Source organism: Neoarius graeffei, chromosome 8, assembly GCF_027579695.1.
Source record: "Neoarius graeffei isolate fNeoGra1 chromosome 8, fNeoGra1.pri, whole genome shotgun sequence".
In the NCBI taxonomy this organism is placed as follows: Eukaryota; Metazoa; Chordata; class Actinopteri; order Siluriformes; family Ariidae; genus Neoarius; species Neoarius graeffei.
In genome coordinates, this window is record NC_083576.1 from 16,478,968 (window position 1) to 16,488,105 (window position 9,138).

The 9,138-nt window shown below is 41.1% G+C and overlaps 1 protein-coding gene across 3 annotated transcripts in view; it reads right to left on the reverse strand.

The window, feature by feature from the left end:
* The window catches only part of aff2 (AF4/FMR2 family, member 2), a 601,714-nt gene that overhangs the window by 591,275 nt on the left and 1,301 nt on the right, over nt 1-9,138 (reverse strand). The gene's annotated exons all lie outside the window — the stretch shown is intronic.

A 9,138-nucleotide genomic window follows, 5' to 3' on the forward strand; every position in this document is an offset into this window, starting at 1 on the left:
GCTTGGCGGACGTATACACTCTACCGAGTGCCCTTCCAGTTAAGCATTATTCAGATATAAACTTCAGTGAGCTGCAGTGTTTAGTGTACAGTGCCACTGTCAACCATAACTACTGTCAAATCTGTTGCTTACCAAAATTAATCAACACCTTCTGACCAATCAGATTTGAGAATTGAGGATTGCTCAACAACACTCATACATATATACCGAGTTGGCTATAAGTCATGTACGATGAGATTGAGTGAATAACTGTTTTATTCTATCCACATTCAGTGGATTTTGAGCAACAGAGCATTTTTATTTTTATTTTTTGCAAATTCAATAAATAAGAACTTTATACAAAACGTCCAACAAAATCAGCTCCACTTAGAATGTAAACAAACCGGCGAAATGACAGGAGCAATTTGTGAAAAATGTGATAATAATATTTCTTGAAAAATTAAAAAACGGTATGTTCTTACCACCAATACTTTCATTCCATTTTTTTTTTGTTGTTGTTGCTTTTTTGTAATTTTGCGGGTTTTGTTTTCGAATAGTTTTTATTTCAGCCTCGGTTGGTTCAGCAACACGCGCCACCATTTTGTTTTTCTCTACTCACCGTATAAAAGCTGATAGCCTCGTAGTAGAGTAGCCAATCAGATAGATAGATAGATAGATAGATAGATAGATAGATAGATAGATAGAAACATTAAATCCTTATAACAATTCTGAATACATTGAAATGTGTTCGTTTTTAATTATTTGATATCAAAACGATACTTCAACACTGGATACTTCAGCGTTTGCTCCGACACCTCGCTGCGGTCATGTTTCTGTTTTAGTTTTCAGCACCATTAATGTTTGAGTCAACACAATCTCACACTGGGTGACATTCTGGTCTAAACAATGCCGTCAAGCCTGCTTGGGTGTAAAATTTAATGCGCATTTGCATTCATGGAGTCATTACCTCAGGTCTTATTAGGGCCACTGTAATTAGTACGGAGTTAATAACTTTTGCGGAGTGCGCCTGCCAATCGGGGATTAAGCTGGAGAGGTCTGGTGTAACCTATCGCTGATGGATTTTCCCCATGAAGAATTTTTTGGGACTGGCAACTGATGTGTGGAATAACTCTGAACGTGAGATTTTCACAGCGGATTTGTATTTCATTTCGTCTCAGGAATCCAATACCAACACTGTAACTCTGAAAACACTGAAATCAATCACTCGCTGAAATCATGCAGCCCTGCCAAAACTGATGAAGTGGGAACATTCTCCATCTCTCAATGCTTTCTACAGGTTTCATTGAAGGCTTCGGTGGGCTTCCTTCCTCCAGATGAAATTGTTCATTGAATGCCAAACATGGTGGTCAAAGAGGTGCCAAACCATCACCTTTCATTCCCACATCCAATAAAATGGGCACCGGTTCAAGGTTCCTGCTTTATCATTCTGCAGCATTTGGCTTTCCTTTGGCAGGTGGCAAAACGAGGCCATGGGCATAGTAACTTGGCAGCTTCTGCTCAGACATGGGGTGCCAACTGCCAAGGCTCTTTGCCCGTATGGTGGGCACAGGGGCTGGACGAGTCAGTGCCTGGCACGGCTGCTTTTTTCACGCCGGGCACAAATGAGATTGGCGCTGAGCTGTGCTCATCACACGAGTGTGGGGGATATATAACACCCAGCTGAGCTCTGGGAGCAAGACAGACAATGATAGAAGCTGGGAAATGCTACTGCTATTACTACTGATAATCGTAAATACTTTCCAAACAGTCAACCTCTCCACAGTCCCGGTCATAAAACAGTCTAACATCATAGTGGATCCTCTGCAGTGATCCCAAAACTGTGGTGCTAATTAGCCCTCGAAATTACTTTGTTTTTAAATAATTTATCAACACTGGATAGAAGAAATCACAATCTCAGGCAAGAATATCTCATATTTTTCACAAGCTTTCTTTGGCTGCATGTGACTCTTCAGTAAAATGGAAATTTTGAGCACAGGATTAGCAAAATAACAAAATGTATCCCTGCTAACTAGCGAACTATATTAACTAGCAATTATCTACACCAATCAGCTATAACATTATGACCACTGACAGGTGAAGTGAATAACACTGATTGATTATCTCATTACAGTGGCACCTGTCAAGGGGTGGGATATATTAGGCAGCAAGAGAACAGTCAGTTCTCAAAGCTGATGTGTTGGAAGCAGGAAAAATGGGCAAGCGTAAGGATCTGAGTGACTTTGACAAGGACCAAATTGTGATGGCTAGATGACTGGGTCTGAGCCTCTCCAAAATGGCACATCTTGTGGGGTGTTCCCAGTATGCAGTGGTTAGTACCTACCAAAAGTGGTCCAAGGAAGGACAACCGGGGAACCGGTGACCTGGTTGTCAAAGGCTTATTGATTCGCATGAAGGCTAGCCCAGATGGTCCAATCCCACAGAAGTGCTGAAAAAGTTAATGCTGGCTAAATCAGAAAGGTGGCAACATTAACTTTTTCAGCAGTTTGTGCTACAGTAGCTCTTCTGTCAGATTGGACCATATGGGCTAAGCTTCATGCCCCATGCGAATCAATAAGCCTTGGCCACCCATGACCCTGTCACCGGTTCACTGGTTGTCCTTCTTCCTTGGACTACTTTTGGTAGGTACTAACCCCTGCATACCGGGAACACCCCACAAGATGTTCCATTTTGGAAATGCTCAGACCCAGTCATCTAGCCATCATAATTTGGCCCTTGTCAAAGTCACTCAGAGCCAGTGTTGTAGTCGAGTCACTAAACCTCAAGTCTGAGTCCAGTCTCGAGTTCCCAGTGTTCAAGTCTGAGTCAAGTCCAAGTCATTCAAGAAAATTTAGAATCAAGTCCAAATCGAGTCCACTGTTGATCTACTTCAAGTCCGAGAACAAGACTCCATCTGCACCATTTGACGGTGGTCATTGCTGCCTTTATGTGAAACCGTCTCTGCTACCGTGTTGGACGAACGTTACTGCTTGACTGCCCCATTTTAGTTAACATGCTACAGATAAAAAGCTAGTTCATCGCTCAGCAAGCAAGCCCCACTATCAACAGGGCAATGAACATAGCGTGTCACTTCCTTCTCTGGGTGGAGTCTTGCCAAACGACGATTGAAGTTCGAGGTTGTCCCCGTCGTCTCCTCAATAGTTCTTCTACATATGGAACACATAGCAGTGCATTTTTCCCACTGCACGAGAAGTCCGTATAAGCAAAGCGGACAATCCTAGGGGCGTCTCTCCAGGCATTTTAGCTCCATTAACGTTAGATTGTTCCTGAACATGATGTATGAACAGATGAATGTGCATTCTCTTGCATGAAATTAGTATAAAAATTAATGTAGATATAAATATAAATATGCCAAATCATTATGGCATGTTACAAAAAATAAAGAAAAAAATCTGAGTCCTTGTCTCCAATTTACAAGTCCGAATGCAGTTAATGAATGCGCGAGTCCGAGTCCGAGTCATCAGTGCTCAAGTCCAAGTCAAGTCAAGTCACGTCACGAGTCCTTAAAATGAGGGCATGAGTCGGGCTCGAGTACTACAAGCCTGCTCAGATCCTTACGCTTGTCCATTTTTCTTGCTTCCAACACATCAGCTTTGAGGATTGACTGTTCTCTTGCTGCCAAATATATCCCATCCCTTGACAGGTGCCACTGTAATGAGATAATCAATCAGTGTTATTCACGTCAATTGTCAGTGGTCATAACATTATGGCTGATCAGTGTACGCAAATGCCATGAGGACTTTATGGGCATTCTAATGATTTACTTAAAATGTGTTTTTTAATTAATAATTTCTTTCAATATAACAAAAATACAAAAAAAAAAAAAAAGAACCTACATTTTTTCTTCTCATGATCTTCAAGAATTTCATGACTTCCTGTTGAACGTGTGGCTTGTGGATTATTGCAGATAGATACCGTAGATAGATAGATAGATAGATAGATAGATAGATAGATAGATAGATAGATAGATAGATAGATAGATAGATAGATAGATAGATCGATCGATCATCAGGGTGAATATGGAAAAGGATGAGACGTTAATGGAGTCACACGTTAATACAAAACTTTGATTTTTTTTAACTATATTAATGATTGTATTTTTGAGGTAATTGTAGTAAAACATGACGTCAGGTTAAATATCAGGTATCTCTGTACTTATTGGAATAAAAAGGCCTCATGTGTGCAAATAATAATAAAAAAAACAAAACTAAATAGCTCATTGCACTTATTTCATACCAGATGATCTGGAGTAAATGTAAATCTTTCAGCCTGTGGATTCAAACATGGTAAAAAAATAAAATAAAATAAAAATACATCTAAATGCGTCAACTCTCCAGTTCCAAGGTGATCTCAGACATGCTAATTTGTCAAAATTCGCTCAAGCCAGCTCGTACGAAAAGGTAAGCTTTGGCTGAAGATGAGTTTAGCAGCTTTTCTTATGACTTCAGTGCTGCAAAAGCCAACAAAATCATTCTTCTGTGAATTTCGTCTAAGATCAGGTTGCGCATTCAGCACCTTGCACATTTTCACATGAGCACATAAAAATGAATTATTTTGCACACAAATCCCTGCTGAGAAGGGACAAGTTGGACAGAGAGGGGGGTGAAAAAAATCGGCGCAATTGAGGCATTCGATAATTCCTTCTGGAATTACTCTCCGGGCTGCCATAAAGCACCTTCAAATGAAAAGCGAGGTGTAATAAACGACTGCACCTAATTGCATGGTCTTCTCTCACCAGTGATGGGGAATACCTATAAAACCAATATCACGAGTAATTAGACTTCAGTTACTCTGCTTTCAAACATCAGCACTGACAAGCTTGCATGCTCATATTCCAAAATTCTTAAATCAACTAATTACAGAACAACACCTAAAAAAAAAAAAAAAACACGTATCCACCAAAGGTGCCAGCGAGGGGGAGTAATTACCATCATGAAACGAGTTTTGCAAAAACATGTCTCAAACTGGGCCTCCGACGTCTGACTCGCAGCTTGCGTGGAAAGCAGAAGTAATTGTGGTAGTCGTGCAATCAAGCCGTGGTGCGTCAACACAGAAAAGCTCAGCCGTGTTCGTACTTCTTCCTCTGCGTTTTTCAAATTCATTTGTGTCTTCCCAGGGCTTCGTTTTTGCACCTCGCTACACTTTGCACCCCACCGATTTTGCCTTGATTATATTCAGCACATGTTCGAGCACCAAAAACGCACACAAAAAAAGAAAAAACACTGGGTGAGAATCAATAAAGCGGCTGAATTTTAGCCTTGGGGTAGAGAAGTAGGGCAGGATAATTATTAAATTCCAAAAAAGTAAATCAGAGTGAATAACTGCATAAGTATATGCTTTGGGATCAGAAATATCACTGCGCTTAAACTGAGAATGTTAATTGAGAGTGTTTATTCTTTCACGAGTACACGCTGTTTGCAAAATTTATTCAGTTTCGCTTTAATCTTCGCTCGGGTTATTTTGCTTGATACATTATAGAAAGGTTTTCTGACCTCTTGGGAAAAAGGAGATGAAAATGATCAGGTTGCAATGTTCAGACTTCAATTCGAGCATCAGATTCCTGTATCTCAGGTGACATGTGCGTGGTCTACCTGCTGTTGTAGCCAGTGTTGTGCGTGTGTGCCGTTCATTACATTACATTCATGGCATTTAGCAGACACTCTTATCCAGAACGACGTACAATGTTCCCCAGAGCAGTTAGGGGTTAGGTGCCTTGCTCAAGGGCACTTCAGCCATTCCTGCTGGTCCAGGGAATTGAACCTGCTTCTCTAACCTTTAGGCCATGGCGTCCCCATGTTCATTGAACATGTTCATATCTTTGTTGAATGGTGAACTGAATTAATCGATTAATTTGCAGCTACTGAACGTGAACATGGTGTAGCGGTTAGCACTGTCACCTCACAGCAAGAAGGTTCTGGGTTCGAGCCCAGTAGCCGACGGGGGCCTTTCGGTGTGGAGTTTGCATGTTCTCCCCGTGTCTGTGTGGGTTTCCTTTGGGTGGTCCCAAAGGTTGGGCTGAAGTGCCCTTGAGCTGTAATATAGCTGCTCACTGCTCTGGGTATGTGTGTGTGTTCACTGCTTCAGATGGGTTAAATGCAGAGGAGACATTTCACTGGGCTTGAGTGTACGTGTGATAAATAAATCCTTCCTGTCTTGTCTTGTCACTCACACGCCACAAGATCCCTACCAGTAGGTGGCAGTAATGCACCAAAATGCTGTTTGTCAATCACCAGAAAACATCAGAAGAACAAAAACGTGTGTTTTAAGACGGCACCCGAAAACTACATTTGTAAACCGGTCAGTTTTGAGTTGTCGTGCTTTACGGTACATTAAGGTTTCAAACATACACTCACATTGCTTTTGGTTTTTCTTGGCGTAACCTCTGTCTGTGATTCGATACTAACATCTCATCTCATCTCATTATCTCTAGCCGCTTTATCCTTCTACAGGGTCGCAGGCAAGCTGGAGCCTATCCCAGCTGACTACGGGCGAAAGGCGGGGTACACCCTGGACAAGTCGCCAGGTCATCACAGGGCTGATATATAGACACAAACAACCATTCACACTCACATTCACACCTACGGTCAATTTAGAGTCACCAGTTAACCTAACCTGCATGTCTTTGGACTGTGGGGGAAACCGGAGCACCCGGAGGAAACCCACGCGGACACGGGGAGAACATGCAAACTCCACACAGAAAGGCCCTCGCCGGACCCGGGGTTCGAACCCAGGACCTTCTTGCTGTGAGGCGACAGCGCTAACCACTACACCACCGTGCCGCCGATACTAACATACAGTAATTCATTTAATTTGAGAATTCCCAATGATTGGGGCTGTGGAGGGAAGTATCAAGGGAGTTTCTCTTGAAAAATATAGAATAAATAAAAAAAAAACTCAGAGTAGCTAAAAAAAATCAGGAATCATGAACGTAACCTTGGTCACTTTTGAGACTGGGAACTACAAACGTGAAAGTCATTTGAACTGGCGTGAACTGAACTTTGCGCGAGCTCTTGTTAAGTGTCAACTTGCACAACACTGGTTGGAGCCCACCTCCTTCAAGCTGGTGCATTTGGTCATGCTTTTCAGCTCACCACGGCTGGACAGAGTAGTTATTTGAGTTACCCTTGCCTTCCGAACCCGTTAGGTCTATTCTCCATTGACTTCTTTCATCAACAAGGCTTTTCCGACTGCAGAACTAGTGCTCGCTGGATGTTTTTTGTTTTCTGCGCCATTCTGTGTACACTCGAGATTGCTGTATGTCAAAATCCCAAGAGATCAGAAAGTTCGGAAATACTCAAACCAATCCATCTGGTACTCACTACCATGCCACGAATAATAATAATAATAATAATAGACTACTGACTCAGCTGAAGCCGAAATATCAGACAGCCTTTCAAATCAATAGACAGTTGCTCCTGTCATATTTATAGTGGCATCGTCACAAAGTATAAAATAAAGTATTCTATCCACATTCACTGGATATGCGCAATCGCGTGCTCTGATTGGCTACTCTACTACTAGGCTATGAGCTCATATACTGTGAGTAGAGAAAAACAAAATGGCGGAGCGTGTTGCTGAACCAACTGAGGATGAAATAAAAACTCTATTCGAAAACAAAACCGCAGAAAATACAAAAAAAAGCAACAAAATATGGAATAAAAGTATTTGATGGTAAGAACGTATCTTTTTTTTTAGTTTTCAAGAATTATTATGATTATTATAGCATTTTTCATAAATTGCTCCTGTCATCTCACTGGTTTGTTTACATCGTAAGCGGAAATGATTTTGTCAGACGTTTTGTATGAAGTTTTTATTCATCAAATTTGCTAAAAATAAAAATGCTCTGCTTTTTAAAATCCAGTGAATGTGGATAGAATAAAATAGTTATTCCACTCAATCTCGTCATACATGGCTTGTAGTCGACTCGGTGCTATGCGCCTCGTGGCTATCAGCTCATGTACGACTCGATTTCGTGGAATAACTGTTAAATGTAGCTATTAAATAATCTGATCTTGTTCCATGAAATTTGTTTACTCAGTAGAGACGGGATGGTCAGAATATAGTATCACATCTACTGTGTATCACTATATAATAAGAATATCACGATACATGATGCTACGATGCTATAGTTTCCTGTGATATCGAGGTTACCACAATGCCTTTTTTTTTTCGGTGTTAAGTCATTTCCAAATGTTTTCGCAGACTTTTTAAAGGCAACACGAGTATTTTGATAGAGCTTCGTGATCCTTGATATTAGGAAACATATCATATGATACATATTGATGTTTCGATATTTTTGCCACATCATATCATATATTGCCCAAACCCTTACTGGGAGGTTACAGGTTTAAATCCCATGGCTACCAGAGAGACTTTCAATCCAGGACTCTTCACTCTGAGCTGCTCAGCTCTGTGCTTGGATTGGATTGGATTTTGTCTCATTTGGATAAAAGCGTCTGCCAAATACATACAAGTAATTTAGATACCAAAAAAAAAACAGGATGTTTCAGAGCAACGATCTGAAAGTCGTCCAAACTCATCTTCCTTGACAGAGAGACACCATTCCTCCTTTCAGACTCATCGATGATAATGTGGATCTAACCCCAACTTGAAACACTCAACGATTCCACAGTGCACAAAGACTCAAGAGCACAAAAGTCCTAATGAACTGGAGCTTACAGGCCGAGTCCATGCTTCCGAACAGAGCTGCAAGAGATATACCTTTCCAAACCATTTCAATCGTAAAATTAACAAGACGTACAAAAGACTGAATGGGACAAAGCAGAGAATCTTAATTGGACCCAAAAAAAAAAAAGTGGCTCTGAAAGCTATTGGGCCTTGAAGAGCTTGAGGAGCATAAGGAGGCGCTCGGCGAGCTTGTTCTACACCTTACAATGCAGGTGCTAAAGCGCTGTGATTTTCTACGATGACAACCAGGAGACACAAAGGAACAAGAGGATGAAATACACGAGACGGCGAGGAAGAGAAGAAAGAGCTGCGATTGAATGATGGAGACTGAATGAGATTGTAAGGAAACTCGTGCTGACAATAGAGCATGTAGGAATGCACTGGTGTTCAATTTTCACACCATGATTTTTTTTATAATTGCCTTTTTATTCACTTTTACTGTAAGATCATTAT